Below are 17,454 nucleotides of genomic sequence, written 5' to 3'. Positions count from 1 at the left end.
AATTGTCGCGGATTTCGTGCTAATTTAGATGACATCTACGATCTGCTAAGTCAATATAAGCCCGTCGCAGCATGCTTACAAGAAACAAACCTGACGAATGCAGTATCTATAACAGTTAAACGCTTCACCATGTATAGAAAAGATAGAAACTGCTCTAATGCATCACACGGAGGAGTAGCGCTGTTAGTAAACTCTTCAGTTCCCTTCAGACCTGTTCCCTTGCAAACACCGTTGGAGGCAGTTGCAGCCCGTATCACCATTGGCATAACGATTACATTAGTCTCATTGTATCTGTCACCAAACCATGCTTTCACCCTTGCTGATTTAGATGACCTAGTAGGACAAATACCCGCTCCTTTCTGTATTCTGGGTGACTGGAATGGCCATAACCCTCTATGGGGTACTCAACAACTTGACTGCAGAGGGAAAATAATTGAGAAATTCTTGGATAAACACAATCTAACTATTTTAAACACAGGTGATTACACATATGTTCATGTACCATCTGGCTCAAGCTCTGCCATTGACTTAACAGTATGTTCTCCAACAATATTTCCTCTCATAGACTGGACAGTTACTAACAACCCTCTTGGTAGTGATCACTTTCCGATCATCTGTAATTTCTGTACAAGTTCTCCTCCGATCAACAGAATTAGAACAATCTGGAAATTTGACAAGGCCAACTGGGCTAAATATCAAGAAATAGCTCATTTAGATTCCACTACCATTGCTACTGACAAGATCGATTCTGCAGTAAGCTATATCACAGAACGAATAATGACAGCAGCTGAATCCGCTATCCCGAAATCATCATTTAAAATCAGACTCCATCCAAAAATGTGGTGGAACGAAGCATGTAGCATTGCTAAAAGAGAAAGAAATAAATCCTGGAATCAGTTTAGAAAACATCCAACCACAGCCAACCTCCTACAGTTTAAAAGAGCAAAGGCTAAGGCTCGTTATATAAGACAGATAAGTAAAAAAGAAGCATGGGCACGCTATGCTGCCACAATAAACAGATTCACAGATACTGCTACAGTCTGGAAAAAAATCAAACGTATCAGTGGCAAATACCCACTTGTTACTTCTCCAATTCTATTTCTGAAAGGAAATTTCTGAACCTGAAGAACTTGCTAATGCATTTGGCTCGTCTTTTGAATCACTCTCAGCTGTCTCCGCCTATGAACCAGCCTTTCAGTTGCTAAAACGTGATACAGAAAAGTATAAACTGAATTTTAATACCGCTCTCCAACATTCATACAATCTGCCGTTGACCATGACTGAATTGCTTAATGCGCTCACAAAAGTGAAAAACAGTGCTCCAGGCCCTGATGGAATTTATTACTCAATGATTTCCCATTTAAGTGAAAGATCATTAAGTGCTCTCTTACTCTATAATAGAATTTTCTTAGAGGAATATTACCCCACCAGCTGGTGCCATTCTTATGTGCTAGCCTTCCCGAAACCAGGAAAAGACCACACAGACCCAACAAACTATCGACCTATCTCCTTAACAAGTTGCTTGGGAAAAACAATGGAAAAAATACTTAACACCCGACTAACGTGGTATTTGGAGACTCAAAACATTCTGAGTCCAAGCCAGTATGGTTTTCGGAGAAGTAGATCGACGCTCGATCTCATTATCAAAGCAGAAGCAAATATTCGGAACGCCTTTCTAAGAAATGAGCACTTTGTTATGATATGCATTGACATCGAGAAAGCATTTGATACAACTTGGCGTTATGGGATTCTTCGGGACTTACATAAATCTGGTCTTCGGGGTCATCTCCCGAAATTCATTCAGAACTTCCTATCTAACAGATCCTTCCAAGTCCTCTACCACTCGTCACTTTCTAGCACGTATGTTCAAGAAGAGGGAGTTCCCCAGGGCTCAGTGCTGAGTGCAACACTTTGCTATCAGGATCGATTCTATAACTAATAGTATACCTAACACCGTTGATGCATACCTGTATGCTGATGACCTTGCCATCTCATGTCATTCTCAAAATATGCGACTTATTGAGAGACAACTACAAGTCACCATTAATAGAATAGTCTCTTGGGCCAAAAACAATGGCTACAGAATTTCTAAACCGAAAACAACTGCAGTACACTTCTGTCGTAAACGTACATTGCATCCTGATCCAAACCTTCAGTTAGACTCCCATTGTATTACATTTCAACCAAGCACTCGTTTTCTTGGTATAATACTTGATAAAAAATTAAACTTCCTTGAACATATAAAATATATTTGTACCAGCTGTCTTAAGAAACTAAATATTCTTAGAGTAATCTCCTCTATGTCACGGGGTGCAGATCGGTACATGTTACTACATTTATACCGCTCATTAATTAGATCCCGCTTAGACTATGCATCTCCTGCATACGCCTCAGCCAGGCCAAGTGTACTGAAATGGCTCGATCCCATTCATCATAGTGCACTTCGAATAGCACTGGGTGCCTTTCGTACATCTCCCATTTTAAGTCTATATACGGAAGCCAATGAACCACCGCTAGACCTTCGCCGACAAATTCTTCTCCTAAATTATGCCGCAAAAATCAGCAGCTTTCCACATCACCCTATATGGCAATATCTCTTCAGACCAAAATGGGAAAACCTCTATCGTACTAAATCACGTCTCAACAAACCATCTGGCATTAGGCTTCAAGCTCTAAACACTAGCTGGGGACTCAACATGAATAACATAATGCAGGATACTAGCATGCAAATCCAGCCATGGCAAATACCAACGATAGATATTGAAAAATACTATCAGAAATGGGGAAAGAATAATCTTCCAGATATTAACATCAGACAATTACATCTGGCCCACTCAATTCAGTATAGCAGTTACGTGCAGCTATATACAGATGGATCCAAGACTGCTAGTAAAGTTGGTACAGCTGTAGTCCTGCCAGATGCTATCATCGCCAAACAGCTCCCCTCAGAATGTAGTAATTATACTGCTGAGTTGTATGGTATTTTACTAGCCCTGGAGAAAATAAAAGAAGCCTCATATACTCAATCCATAATATATACCGATTCATTAAGTGCCGTGAATTGTATGCAATGTAAACGCCCCAACAGTCATCCTCTGGTACAACAAATCTGGACTCAGTTAATGGCAATTCATGCACGTGGTCACCGCATAATTTTTTGTTGGATTCCTGGACACTCTGGAATCCCAGGAAATGAACAGGCAGATTTAGCTGCCAAAAATGCTTCCAATCCTATTTCTTCCAATTTCAGGACACCTTATGTTGACTTCAAATCCATTATACACCAGACCTCTAAAGAACAGTGGAAACATATATGGGAAAAAGAAATAAATAATAAACTTTTTGAAATAAAGAAAGAACCCAAACAGTGGCGATCCAGTCCAAGGCAAAATAGAAAAGAAGAAACTGTACTAGCGCGACTGCGCATTGGTCACACATACCTCACTCACAGTTATTTATTGAGAAAGGAAGATGCCCCACAATGCAGTAACTGTTCATGTCCGCTCACTGTAAAGCATATCGTTATTGAATGCCCACTATATATAAGAGAACGAAAAACTGCTTTCTCCTTACTTTTCAAAAATTGCAATCAATTAACACTACGTAATGTTCTAGAAGATCGTCAAGATATGGATGACGTTTTTATTTTCCTAAAATTGATTGATAAATATCACCTTGTTTAAATTTTTATCAGAACCAGCCTCAGCAACAAAGATATACTAGTTAGAATTCAGTGCATTATAGCCACAGTTGCTGATGCACCAACAAACCTAACAACAACTACTTTGCAACAAATTTTAGACAGCAGATCTGAAATTAATGCAGTTATCTTTCCTAAAAAAGAAATTGCTATGACAGAATATAATGCTTAAATCCCACATAATACAGATATAGACCTCAGTTAATAACATCTGATGTCTCCTACCATAGTTTCATGCATAATGGCCTTTAGCTGCCATTGTGCCATAACTTCCAACAACAGTTCTTTCATAATATTAATTGTTTGTACTTTTTTTTAACTTTGTGCATTTTAGCCTTGGATGCTGATGTGCCATAACCTCCAACCACCCAGTCATAGATGAGAATCAAACCCAGATTTCTCCAGACATGTAGTAAAACCATTATACTGCTGTGGAGAACCTTGAGGAAAAATGTTTGGGTCATGAAGCATGCAAAATTAAAGGGGGACCAAAACTATTGGAGAGGGGCAGGTGCAAAGTGCACTTCATAAATTGTAACAATCGTAAAGAATTTGACTACTTTTTTCCAGTTAATTTAAATAATGCCCAGAGACAAATCAACTTTTGGTGGAATAGTGTACATATAAGCAGTTTTTGTGAGAGGGTGATGTTGCAAAAGGGTCTTCCCAGCAGCCTTTACTAATACTAAACATGTGACACTAAGACAGATGTTTTATAAAAGTAACTGTATAATATCAGAACATGTGTCAAAGTGCTATGGTTGGCAAACCCCTTTAATTCTAGTTGAGTGCATCACATAATCACAATATTAGTCAGCAACTGAACTGTGCAGTTCAGTTGCTGACTTTTCTCTTCATCTAAATATTAATTAGAAGCAGGAAAGGACTTCAAATATTAAATATCAGTGAAGATATTGTGAACATTATTTGCTCTGTGACCAACAGTGGTCACACAAAGGTTTTTTTTTTTTTTACCTACCCTTACTGAAATTAGTTCTCCCCGTGTACTTTGGGTTTTGTAATTTTGTCATTAGGCTAACGTAAGATTATAATTTCCAGCATTTGACACCATAAAATGAAGAAACCTTACTTTTTCTTTTATGAGTTTGTGGAATGTGTGGGCCTGCAGCAGTGAATTTTTTCCAAATGCAACTGAGCTATATAGGTAGGAAGTTTCAATGGCAGTGAATTTTGTGGAATTTTAAGTTTTTGTAAGAATGAAGACTGAAACTTTCTAAATATTAACCTGTCATTGGTAGTGCAAGAAATTACTTTGCCAAGTGCTGAGGTCACTTCAGCCCATGTGCATGCATTTGAAAAATTGGAATGAAGCCCTTTATTTATGCCACTTTTCTTTTCGATCATCTGAACACATCAGTTTTTTATATTAAAATATAGTTCAATGTTTTTATTAATTTTTATTATAACTCTTTAATTTCCTCCAGTTACTGATTGTGGGAAAGAGGGTGTTAGTAAAGCCAGTTTGCTATCAATTATACATTAACAGATGCCACTGCATATAATTGGATTGTTATAAAATTAGACTGCCAAGTGCATATGATTAGAAACCTAATTCCTGAGTTTTTTCCTATTTATGCAATAATTAGACTTCAGGAATTTTCAGTGGAGAGAATTTTCAAAATCAGCCACTAATGCAGTTTCGGTTATTTGGATGGAGTAGGTGATGAGCATGAATCCCTGAAATATTGGAGATCTATATGTTAATTTTTCGTCAAAACTCAAATCAGAGCTATTAAAAAAATATAGTAAAAAATAAGCTTGCTACTTCATTTTTTTTATGTAGATAATATCCTCTTCATCTATGTATATATCATGTGATTCTGTGTCATCATATTATAGATCTCAATTGCAGGGAATGTACTGTTTTGCATTTTATGTGCCAAAATCAGACAACACTATATATAGACTACTCTTACGTTCAGATTTTTAACGCACATCTTTTTACTGTCATATATTATAAAGTAAGTAGATTACTAAAATGCAGGAATGATTAATTGCAGTAATTGGTGTATGCTCCTGCAACAAGATTCAGAAAAATTAGGCTTATGGACTAAATTGGAAATTCATGTTTAACATTGACAAATGTGTACTGTTTGGGTAACAGTAATCCCCGAGTAACATTACTCTGTGGTACCACACTCAAGATAGTAGAGAACAAAAAAAAAGACCTGCGAATAATTGTGCAGTCATATGTGAACGTCTCTGAACAGTGATATACAGAAATTTTGCCAGCAGGAAAAAACTATTGTATAAGACAATGGGCAAGTCCACATCTTGAAGTACTACATATAGAGGCGCCTCTGTGGGCAGGACCAGCAGTGCGTAGCACACGCTTCTTGATTAGACCGGGGTTCGAGCCCGTCACCACCAAATACAGAATGCGGAAAGGTCAGGGAATGACCACCGCATATCCCGGAGCATATGGCCTCAGTTGCTAATGCTCCTAAAAACCAAACTACATATAGATCTGGAAGCTTAATTTTAAGAAGAATGTGGATATGTTGGAATGAGTGCAGAGAAGAGCAACAAGGTTAGTGAGGGGAGAAAAAGGGTACCCATACTAAGAAAGACTTCAATTCTGCAAATTTCGTCTGAGATCTGAGGTGTTTTTTAACTTTGAGTGAATGACTTGAATAAGCTAAACATTGAGCATCCTTACTCTTGCTCAGGCAACATGCATGAGGGAAAATAAATTTGGTTTTTTTTTTTTTTTTTTTTTGGCTGATGCCATATCTTGTATCATTTGTTGTAATATCTTATTTAATGATTTCTAGACAATTCATACATAAATGTGCACACATATTTGCAAATAGTTTTGTGGCCAGTCACTTTCTTAGTACTTTGAGGAAGTCCATTCATTGGGCCCATAATTTAAATATAGTTGGAAATTGTTTTTACTTTTTCTTTTATAAAGTTTTTTAAAACTGCAACAAATTGGTGCACTCGTTAAGTTCCTGGACTGGATTGGGGGGGGGGGGAGGAATCACTTTCTTACAGATATTGGTTATTGTTTACTAAATCTGACCTTGGGAAAGCCAGCCTATCAACTACTATTGCAATAGTTAATAACAATTGCAACCAAGAAAAAAATTAACATTCATACAATAGATTTATTTTATTGCAGATGACTTAAAAATAGCATTTTTAATGAAAGCATGTATTCAAAGTAATTTTTTTGAATTTTCAAACATTCAAAACTTTCAATTTGAATGTTGGTTTATAATCAATTTTTAACCCAGCAGCAGTGTTCTTCAACCATGATGCATAGAAATAGGCTTGGCAGCCTATTTCTTTATTTCTGACAAGTGTTTTTTTTTTTTTTTTTTATATACCGTATTTCCCCATGTATAAGATGCACCTTAATTTTGGAGCCTGAAATTTGAAAAAAAATTTATTACATAAAGTTATTGAACTTTAGTTTTATTCATCATGAAATTCATACAACTCATCACTGTCAAAACTCCCATCATTAGCTTGTCCTCATCTGTGTCTGGCGAATCACTGTCTTCATATATTGCCTCATCCTCAGTTCCATCTATGGCATTTAAAATGCCACACTTCTTAAATGACTTGACAACTATCTCAATCTTGATAGGATCCTTTCACCCAGGTACAAGCTTCTCCTATAGTTGGTTTCTTCACTCTTCCTGCTGGTGTCAAATTGTCCCCAGGAGACTTCATCCATTGGTTCCATTCGTCTCATGTCAGCTTTGAAGGATTTAATGCTGACATCAAGTGGTTGGAGCTGGGATGTCAAGGTATGACGGCAAGTTTTGTTTTTTGCTCTGCAGCAATCTTTGTATTTTTTGTTATGTGTGCCCTGAACTGATCAAGCAACAATAGGGCAGGTTTGCATAAGAGTCCACCTGGTCTCCTGCTCCAAACTTTCTCAAACCAGATCTTCATCCCATCCTGATCCATCCAACCTTTGTCATGAACGTGGACAATCACTCCTCAAGGAATGTCTTCTTTTGGCATTTTGTGTTTTGAAAATCTACAGATGTCTTTCCTCAATTTGAATTTGTCCCCTCAGGTGAGTAATCTGAGCAAGAGGAAGAATCCCGCCAGCATTGAGCTTGCTCAAACCATTCAAGGCCTTACATCTCTATTAGATCACTTCGCAGGTGCCTAGTCTCGAGAAGCTGCAATTTGCAGAACTTACGCTCTTCTTGGTAACATCAACCCTTTGTTCCACTCACCAATCTCGTTGTCCTTCTCTGTACTCATTCCAGCATTAGTTTCCTGAATTTTTAAAAATTAAATGATGACAAAATAAATTTTTTTATATATGTACATAATCTAATGGAACTCGGTTTTTAAGTGAAAAAAAGTTATTCCATTTTTTTTATATCATTATTTTTTACTTGTACAGTAAAAGGCTAGGGCTTTCTTCCACTATAAGGCTAATACTAAAGTGGACCAGCATATATAGTTCCAGCAACACTCTTTCCTTATAAAGTGAGAATGTTTCTATTATATTGTGTACTGTTTGGAAGTGTCACTTTGATCTTACCATTTCCACAAGTCTATACTATAAAAACATTGTGTAATTAGTATAAGATCTGTTCCATGCAAAATTTAGAAGATGATTATCAGAAATTTTCCCAGTTAGCCTCAAATGTTTATCAGATTCCTCTACTCACTCTTGGTTATAGAATTTGTTAAAACAGTGTATTAGCCTTGTGGTGCAAGACATAATACTGTTCATTTTATGTTACTTTGTATTCCCTGAAATCCCATATTCACTGAGGTTTATGCCACCTCTTTTAACATTTTTCATGGGTCAACATCTTTCTTACTCTTAGTTATAGACCAACATGGCACACAATGCTTTTAAATGCCAACTTGTTTACTGTAATTGATAAATAAGAAAGTCTACATTACAAATAATGTGTGTGCACAAACTTTTTCTGCAGTGTTCCACTTTTTTTACTTCATTTTTAAAAACGATCAGACCTGAACCATCTTGTATTATCAGTTTGCATTTTTATTTTCAATAAAAAAAAAAATGAGAAACATCTGAAATCTTGGGCCAGATAAGAGGATGGTTATGTAGTTGAGATATTGGTGGACATAGTGTTGAGGGTCAAGTGGTTTCTCAACTCTTCTCTCAGTTCTGTTGTGTTGAGATGATTTCCTGTAAAGGCCAGAAAGTGCAAGTGATGTTTTGTTTATTTCATGTAATGTAGGGTTCTTTCATTTTTATGGCCTCTTAGCCTAGGGAGCCCATGGACTCCTAGTTTCTATTGATTGCATAGAATTGGGCCAAGGAGTCCAAAATTGTTACTCTGTTAGGCCATCCCTGGGTTGCCTGAGCTTCTCAGGGACATACACACCCAGCCATTGGAAAGGAGTGCTGTGGGAATAGTGAAGAGCTGGGAGAAAAGTGAGGGTGGTGAGTAACAGCTGAACAATAGGGACTTGTATCTTCAGAAGCTGCAGTGGTATAGCCAAGAATTACCTTGACATCACATTAGGTAGCCAGTATTCACATAAGAGCTACCTATTTTTCAATACTCATTACGCATTATCTAAATACTGTTGATTTGTATTGCATCCCAAATGAAATTTTTTGCAGCCATTGCAAATTGAAACCAACTATTACAAGAATTCGGTTCTTTTTGCAGCAAAATTTGTTTTGCAAATCCCACTATTTTTAGAAATTATTGGAAACCAGGTAGCTAGTTGAGTCACCTGTTACTTAACTAAACAGAAATGCTCATTAAAGCAATTGTAATACACCCGAAATGATAATCCCTCTCCACACCTCACCTATTTAGTTTGAACTATTAAAATCAGCTCACTGTTTACCAACAAAAAATTGAAATAACCCATGATTGAATCAGTATTCACTATACAAATCATGAGTGAAACCATGGTACTGCTAGAAGTTTATTCAAATAGATCAACACCAAGAACTTTGCTTTCGAAGATTATTCAGTTAACTTTCTGTTTTAAGGTTTTTTAGTCTCTGAACCTTTTTTAAATGCCTTGATCTTCAAATCCAATGGAAAGAATATCAGGAGCATCCTGTGCAGTTCATCAAGAAATGGCTCAACTAAATTGTTTAAGCATGGCTTAAATAACTTAAGGCACAGTATAATAATTTGCCAGACACGAATTGGAACCACAGCCCAACTTGTGTGTATTTGTATCAATGGCCAGAGTGCACTAAAAATGGTCCCACAAAAAATATTAAGCCAGTGGCTAGTTCAATGACTAGTGTGATACCTTTTTTTGTAATAGGACAAAAAAAAAGTCAGTCATTCGGCAGCTCAGTACAACAGTGGTATACAAAGGATATATCAAAACATGCATTAAAATGGTCAGTGCAAGGGTATGGTAATTCACATGTGTTTAAGTGGACTGATTCCAGTTTGCATGACAGTTATCTATTTTCTGCTTTCATTTAAAACCACAAATAGTTGTCTGGTATTTAAATAATGCCACATAAGCAATTCAATGTTTCTTGTACTTAACTCACTGTTTCTCCAGCTCTGCAGAAACAAAATTCAAACAGTTGTGCCATCTGAGTGTCTTTAATTTGGGATGAACAACCTTTAAATTCTAAGAAATGCTATTAAAATATTTTTTAGTTTTTATCTGTAAATTGTAATTAAATGTTTCCAATTAATGCTTAAATATTTAATTTTGAAATTAACCACAATGGTTAATTTCAAGTTTCATAATGCATGATTTCTTTTCTGTTGTGATGTATAGAAATTAAGTTGGAGAAAAATATTTTAGAATTGTCTACTAGGTGGCTATATTAGTTTGGAGTTCAGATTTAGATGGCAGAAATGGCACAGCTGTTTCTTCAATGTTATGCTGCTGAAAGCCCTGGCCTCCTCTTAAGCATAATCACTAGGAATAAGCTTTCCCTTCAATCCAGAAAAGAAAGTGTGAAAAAGCATTATACCACATTCCTAAAAAAAACAGAAAACAGTACTACAACACCTAAGACAAAGTGGCACCAGTGGTTTCTCAACTCCATTATCAGTTATGTTAAATGCAGTGCCCTCTTTTAAAGGCCAGTTAGTGCAAGTGATCTGAGAACAGCACTGTCAGTAATAAAATTTGAGGGATGGCCTTCTTGGATGCAGAGGGAATATTTATTGACTTTCTGCCACAAAACAAATCCCTGCACCTCACTTTCATTGAATTTTGTAATTTATTTCATGACAGGCATCAAGACAATCATATACCATGGCCATATGTAATCCATCAAATAATGCCGACAATTGCAAAATTTAGTTGGGAAGAATTCCCTACTTTCTTTAGTCTTGCTAAAGAAAAAAAGGAGCAGGTGCTATGAGAATGATGACAGTTAAAGAAGCTATATATACTTACATCTACCATAGTCTCATTTCTGGTGACTGTGGTAGATGTATATTCAAGTATTTCTGCAACTTTAGTATCTTCCTTTGTTCAAAATGTTCTCATTACTTTCAGTTACAACCCTTAGTAAATACCTTTTTATCATAGTAACATATCATGATATTACACACAGGCCAAAAAAGCAAACAATTTATTTAATATTGACTTGGGTTGCCTTTGTTTCAAATAAGTGTGCAGCATGGCCTGGATTCTTTAAGGGTTTGGTCTAATTGTAACCATTCTTCCAGCAAAATATTGCATTGCTGTTGACAGTTGAAAAAAAAGGACTTCTTTGCAGAATCTCTCTCTGAAATGGTGGAAATGCATGTCATGTTCTCAGAACCATTCTTACTTGATACACTTGCATTGGCATCCATAAAGTAGCCATCACACTTTGGGATCAAAGTGTAACATTGCAGGGTGCAGTAGACCTGATACAAAATTTAGGTGCTCCCTGGATGACATCTGATCTTCCACCAGTATCAGTGGACCCAGATTGTGCTAACAAAACATTCCCCATACCATGATATCACCTCCAGATGCTTGGGTTGTCTTAAGAAGGCAATCTGGGTCCATTACTTTGTGAGGTTCTCACCACTCTGCATATCATCAGTGCAAAACAGTCTTGATTTGTCTGACCACATGACTTTCTATTGTTACTGTCCAATCAAGACATTCTTGGCACCATTACAAGTGGGTTTTTCTCTGAAACAAGCTGTCTTTTGAATAGACAGGAGACTGCCAATACTAATTTCTTCAATTCCTTGGGCATTGTGAAGGTTGAACTAAGGCAGTTCTGGGCTTGGTTGAATTCAGCATGTTATTTGCTGCACACTGATGCCCTATTTTTCCATACTTAGAGCGTGACAGATTCACTTACATTTATACCTTAGAGATGTCCATAAACTGCTTTCTAGTCATTAAAAACCTTTTGAGGTGGATGCTTTTGAGAAACCAGTTCATTTCTTGAACTGTGGCTCCTGCTAAATGTGCACCCACGATCAGGCCTCTTTCAAAGTCTGTTAGCTCACTCATTTTCCATGTTCTGGCTTTAGATTACTACAATTGAACAGCCTGTATAGTCTTTATACTCACAAGGCAAGACATCACCCCACATCAGTTTCCTTTGCATCTATTTGAATTTTTTTCTGCCTCTTAATATAAAGTATTATTAATATATACTTAATATATTAATAAGCAGTGGAATAATGCAATCATAGTTTTGCTGCATAAGAAAGGAGATAAATCAGAAATTGGAAATTATAGACCAATTAGCTTGTTATCCCATATCTACAAGTTGTTCACAAGGGTCATTACTAACAGATTAGAAAGAATACTTGATGAGAATCAACCCAAAGAGCAAGCTGGCTTTAGGACAGGATTCTCAACTATGGATCACCTTCACGTAATATCACAGCTAATGGAGAAAGCAAATGAATATAAAACACCATTATGCCTGGCATTTGTGGATTATGAAAAGGCATTTGACTCCATACAGCATAAGGCAATGTTTCGGGCACTGGAAAGACAAGGCATAGATACTCCATATATTATGATTTTGAAGAAAATATATATGAGTGCTACATCCTTTATTAGACTAGACAAAGACGGTAGCAAATTTAAAATCAAGAAAGGAGTTCGACAAGGAGACACAATATCTCCGAAGCTGTTTACTGCTGCCCTTGAGGAAGCTTTCAGAAGATTAGACTGGTCGCAGAAAGGAGTCAGTGTTAACGGAGAGTACCTAAACCATTTACGATTTGCAGATGACATTGTGGTCATAAGCCACGATCCCAAAGAATTAGAGGAAAATCTTAATCAGTTATGCACAGTTAGTAAGGATTTTGGACTAAAGATGAATATGGCTAAAACAAAAGTAATGATGAACAAGTATGCCACGGAAAGGGAAATAATGATTGAAGGAGCAGTAATTGAAAAGGTGGAGTCATATACTTATCTGGGACAAGTTATTAGCTGTAATAATAATAATAAATGGCTGGAAGTCAAGAGAAGAATAAATTTTGGATGGATAGCATTCAGGAAATATAGTCACATACTGAAGAGCAATATCCCAGTTTGTCTGAAACGTAAAATAACGAACCAATGTATACTCCCCACCATGATTTATGGAAGTGAAACTTGGGCACTCACCAAAAGAATGGAAGAGAAGCTAAGAACTACACAGTGAAGAATGGAACGAATTATATTGGGAATCAGACTGTTAGATAAGAAGAGAAACACATGGATTAGGCAGCAAACTCAAGTAAAGGACATTCTTATCAAAACTAAAGAACTAAAATGGTCTTGGGCAGGACACATAGCTCGAAGACATGATGACAGATGGACTAAGAAAATAACAGAATGGTACCCAAGAGGAGCTAGAAGAAAACCTGGAAGACAAAGGTGGAGATGGATAGATGAAGTTCATGAGTTTGAGTAGTAAATGGATGGCCAGTGCTGAAAACAGAAGGAACTGGAAAGTTGCTGGAGAGGCCTTCATCCTGCAGTGGATTGAAAATTAGCATTAGCATTAGTAGAGGCATTTGATGCAAGAAAGCAAGCTTATGCAGCATCAGCCAAAAAAAAAAAAAAAAAGTAACATAAATAAATAAAAATAACCACTTCCACTTCACCCCTCTGTTCGTTCGAAATACCTGTCCAGCTGAGCCTTAAACTTATTTAGGCTATCAACTTCCACGACAAGGGATGGAAGTCTGTTCCACCCACCAACCACCCGCTGGCTAAAGGCAAATTTCCGCACATCTATCCTACATCTGTCTTTCCTCAATTTGAATTTATGCCCTCTCAGGTGATTTTTCTGAGCTAGAGGAAGAATCCCATCAGCATTGAGCATGCTCAAACCATTCAAGGCTTTGTACACCTCTATCAGATCACCCCGCTGGTGCCTAGTTTCCAGACACTGTAATTTGCAAAACTTAAGCCTTTCTTCGTAAGAGAACCCCTTTGTCCCATTCACCAATCTAGTTGCCCTTCTCTGTACTCTTTCCAGCAGCTCTACATCCTTCCTGAAATGAGGCCTCCAGGCCTGTATACAGTACTCTAGGTGTGGCCTGACCATTGCCTTATACAAGGGAATAATCACCTCCTTATCCCTCCTAGAAAAATTCCTATATATCATTGACAATACACCATGAGCTACTCTTGCAGCTCGTCTGCACTGCTCAGAGAACTTCATATCTGCCTGCACCACCACCCCCAGGTCCCTTTCATTCTCTACCACTGTCAGTGTAGTACCACAGAGTTGATATGCTGCTCTGGGGTTGCTGTTTCCCATATGTAGTACTTTACATTTGTCAATGTTAAACTTCATTTGCCACCTCGAAGCCCATCTGCTCAACCTTTCCAAATCCTGTTGCAGCAGCATAGTGTCAGTAGTGTCCTTGACAACCCTGCCAACCTTCGTATCGTCTGCAAACTTGGACATTAAGCCTGATATACCATCATCAATATCATTTATAAATACAGAAAACAATAAAGGCCCCAATACTGAACCCTGAGGGACTCCACTAATAACATTAGTCCACGATGAGCAGTGTCCATTGATTACCACTCTCTGTCTTCTCCCCCTCAACCACCCCTTTATCCATAGCAGCAACTTGCCTCCAATGCCACACTGCTCCAATTTGTGCAGCAGTCTTCCATGTGCAACAGTATCAAAAGCCTTTCTAAGATCCAAGTATATAATATCAAAGTTATTCCCTGCATCCAGTTCTTTTGTGACTGCATCATAGTATCCAATCAAATTGGTCAGGCAAGACTTCCCCTTAACAAAACCATGCTGTGTCCTAGCTATAACTGAAGTCTTGTCTAGATGATCCTGCAGTGCTTCTTTCACCAGTGCCTCCATTAATTTTCCGGGAACAGAAGTTAAACTCACAGGTCTATAATTACTTGTGTCAGCCTTTGATCCCCCTTTGTGGGGATCAAAGGGCTGATGATGATGAATATATTAATATAAAATACTTAATATTAAGTATCATTTTGGCCAGTGTGTGTAATCCCTCATTCCAGAATGAAAAAGTTGGGTAGTACTATTGTACTGAGTTGGAAAACTTCTTCCTCCATAGATCTTTAGTAAAAAATGAAGTTCTGTTCCCCCATCCCTCCCAGAAAATACATGTTCACGTTTGTTTCTGGCACCCCTACTAAATGCATTAAATCAAGTATTAAATAGGATGATCTGTTGCACTTAATATTATTAAAGCATTTGAGTGAAGTTCTTATTGTCTGTAACCTTTACATGGTGAGACTTATTCTTTTTACTTATTTATCAGTACCTTGCTCCACTATTCTATATCCCTGGGCACAGGGCCTCGGTGGTGTTCCTGATGTGCCCCATGCCGCCAACGTGTCGCTACTTATAGCAGAGGGCAGCGGTGTGGGGAAACTGAAAGTGCCCCCTGTTGCAGAGAATGTTACTATAAAAGTAAGTTGTATTCATTCATATTAAGTTATTTTTTTATATACTAATTTTAAATAAAAAATGAAATGCCTTCTTGAGAATTTTTTTTTTTCTTTCTCTAATATAAACAGGAATATCTATAGTGATTTTGGAATTGATTTTTGCTGGTGACTTTCACTAAGTTTTTGAAAATCTTAATTTAAATTCCTTGATTGATAGCAATTATGAAAGTTTCTCCAAATTATGGCAACTATGCCATAATTGAATTCCCCCCCCCCCCAAAAAAAAAAAAACTTGCAAGGTCACATCAATGAGGATGTCATAAAACAATGTTTAGGAGGATATTTAGAAAATGTTGCATGATAAGCAAGAGCATTCTTGTTGAATACTTTCCAATTTTTTCCTTCTCAAAGCCTTTCAAGAGTCACCAGGTGCATGGTGAGTGAAGTATAGTCTTAATAGCATGACCTGGAAAATTTTTTTTTTTTTTTATTTATTTATACCTTGGAACCCATGCAGAGGATTGTCAATGTATCATAAAGATAATGCAGTTTCAACTCTAGTTTTCACCTTAACTATTAAACTGAAACTATTTTCATAGTCTGAATACATTTAAAATGTCAGTTATATTATTATAACTAGTAGTGTCAAATGGTGCAAAGAAGAAAGCTTATATAATGTAAAAAACTCTCTCCCCTCCAATATGTAATTTTCCATAAATTTATTTATACTACTCACTTCCACGACAAGAGTGGTAGTTTGTTCCAGCAATCAGTTATTCTAGCTGAAAGAATTTTTGTGCATCTCTCCTACAGACATCCCTTTCAATAAGTGTGTGTGTGTGTGTGTGTGTGTGTGTGTGTGTGTGTGTGTGTGTGTGTGTATATATATATATTTTCCCTTTTGTGTCTTGTCCAAAAGAGTTAAATACCATCATTAAGTTTACTCAATCTATTTGAAGCCTTAAACACTTCAGTTAGATCTCCTTATAAGTGCCTAGTTTTCAAGCACTGCAATTAGCAGAGCTAGTTTTTTTTTTTTTTTTTCAGTAAGAGGATTCCTTGGTGTTTTGGAATGATCTGGTTGCTCTTCTCCTTATTCATCCTAAAATTCACCTCTTAAAATGAGGATTCTGTACCTGTATATGGTACTTCATCTGGCTTAACTAGTTTGCCGGTTTTTTTTTTGGATAAATTTGTAAAATTCGAAAGCCAGTTTCTAAATTCAAAAAACTAGTTTTAGATACTAGAATTAATGTAAATTAATTAATAAAAAACATTAACATTTTGACTTAATTGCCTTGGGCACAGGCATATTGTAGTAAAACTAATCTTCATGAGTCAGGCAAATGTTTGACCTGCAAATTCATTCTATTATGCTATTCTATGTGGCATCACACACAGACTGATCAATGACATCAGCTGTGTTGCTCACGTGCACCAGACCAGTTTAGTCCTGTGTACTATGCAGTACACAATGCACTGCGACAGCTCTGTTCACTTGAGTTTGATTACAAGCAGGAATAGGAATTTTGTTATTGCTTGTTATTATTTTGTTATTGCTTGTTATATTGCAAAAGTACATCACCAAGGGTGTCAAGACTAATATTCAAGATTTATAAGAGGTACAAGCTAAAGATTATAATGATTTATGCACCAACATCGAGCCATGATGATGAAGAGGTTGAAGAAATGTACATCGAAATTGAGTCTTCCAGATGAGCAGAAAACCCACTACACTATTATTATGGGGGACTTCAATGCTAAGGTTGGAAAAAGGCAAAACAGTGCAGAAAGAGGAACTATAGGAAATTTTGGAATTGGTGAAAGAAATAAAAGAGGTGAAAGACTTGTGGAATTTGCAGAATCTCAAGGACTGTCAGTAATGAACACTTTTTTCAAGAAAAGGGTGAACAGAAAGTGGACATGGAAGA

The 17,454-nt window shown here is 36.9% G+C and overlaps 1 protein-coding gene across 1 annotated transcript in view; it reads left to right on the top strand.

The window, feature by feature from the left end:
- LOC150088334 (ornithine decarboxylase antizyme 1-like) overlaps positions 1–17,454 on the top strand; it is a 64,899-nt gene that overhangs the window by 26,957 nt on the left and 20,488 nt on the right. The window contains exon 2 of the mRNA XM_090369454.1: positions 15,394–15,545. The gene's annotated coding sequence lies outside the window, so the exon portion shown is untranslated. The remainder of the gene's footprint in view (positions 1–15,393; positions 15,546–17,454) is intronic.

The sequence above is a fragment of the Mastigoproctus giganteus genome, chromosome 3 (assembly GCF_048544385.1).
Source record: "Mastigoproctus giganteus isolate SK-2022 chromosome 3, ASM4854438v1, whole genome shotgun sequence".
NCBI lineage: Eukaryota > Metazoa > Arthropoda > Arachnida > Uropygi > Thelyphonidae > Mastigoproctus > Mastigoproctus giganteus.
Note: the sequence above shows the minus strand (reverse complement) of the source record. Positions and strands in the feature narration are given on the sequence as shown.